Source organism: Cebus imitator, unplaced genomic scaffold, assembly GCF_001604975.1.
Source record: "Cebus imitator isolate Cc_AM_T3 unplaced genomic scaffold, Cebus_imitator-1.0 Scaffold93, whole genome shotgun sequence".
Taxonomy (NCBI): domain Eukaryota; kingdom Metazoa; phylum Chordata; class Mammalia; order Primates; family Cebidae; genus Cebus; species Cebus imitator.
The window spans coordinates 5,559,962-5,561,199 of NW_016107408.1; the positions used below are offsets into that span (position 1 = coordinate 5,559,962).

Consider the following 1,238-nt stretch of genomic DNA (forward strand, 5'->3'; position numbering starts at 1 on the left):
CCCAGTTACTCAGGAGGCTGAGGCAGGAGAATTGCCTGAACCCAGGAGGCGGAGGTTGCAGTGAGCCGAGATCGCGCCATTGCACTCCAGCCTGGGTAACAAGAGTGAAACTCAGTCTCAAAAAAAAAAAAGAGTTTGAGACCAACCTGGCCAACATAGCAAAATCCACTGTCTACTAAAAATACAAAAATTAGCTGGTCATGGTGGCACACACCTGTACTCCCAGCTAATCGAGAGGCTGAGGCAGGAGAATCACTTGAATGTAGGAAGTGGAGGTTGCAGTGAGCTAAGATTGTGCCACTGCACTCCAGCGTGGGCAATAAGAGCGAAAGTCTGTCTCAAAAAATAATATTAGTAAATTGTTTTTGAGACAGGGCCTCATTCTATTGCTTGTGCTGGACTTCAGTGCTGCAATCATGGCTCACTGCAACCTTGAACTCCTGGGCTCAGGCGATCCTCCCACTCTAGCCTCCCAAGTAGCTGGTACTACAGGCTCACACAATTATGCCCTGCTAATCATTTTGTATTTGTCGTAAGAATGAGGTTTTGCTATGTTGTCTGGGCTGGTTTTGAACTCCTGAGCCCGAGTGATCCACTGGCCTTGGCCTCCCAAAGTGCTGGGATTCCAAGTGTGAGGCACCACACCAAGCCAATATTAAAATTAAAAAAAAAAACAGCGCAGGGTTTGAAACATGGCAGACGATATAGACCAGCAACAATCTACCAACACTGTAGAGGAGCCCCTGGATCTTATCAGGCTCAGCCTAGATAAGTGAATTTATGTGAAAATGAGAAATGACCGAGAGCTTCGAGGCAGATTACACGCTTATGATCAACATTTAAATATGATCTTAGGAGATGTAGAAGAAACTGTGACTACTATAGAAATTGATGAAGAAACATATGAAGAGATATATAAATCAACAAAACAAAATATTCCAATGCTCTTTGTCTGGGGAGATGGCGTTGTACTGGTTGCCCCTCCGCTGAGAGTTGGCTGAAACAAAGAATTTGTCCTGTGGAGACTTTGTACAGGGGCCTCTTTAAATGTACAAGACATTCAGAAGAGAAACCTGCATACATTTTGATATTAAGAAATAATTACAGCCGGGTGCGGTGGCTCACGCCTGTAATTCCAGCACTTTGGGAGGCCGAGGCAGGTGGATCACGGGGTCAAGAGATCGAGACCATCCTTGTCAACATGGTGAAACCCCGTCTCTACTAAAAATACAAAAAAT

The 1,238-nt window shown here is 45.0% G+C and overlaps 1 pseudogene; it reads left to right on the top strand.

The window, feature by feature from the left end:
• The first annotated feature begins 692 nt into the window (after positions 1-692).
• On the top strand, positions 693-1,053 carry LOC108309418 (annotated as a pseudogene).
• Positions 1,054-1,238: the final 185 nt, after the last annotated feature.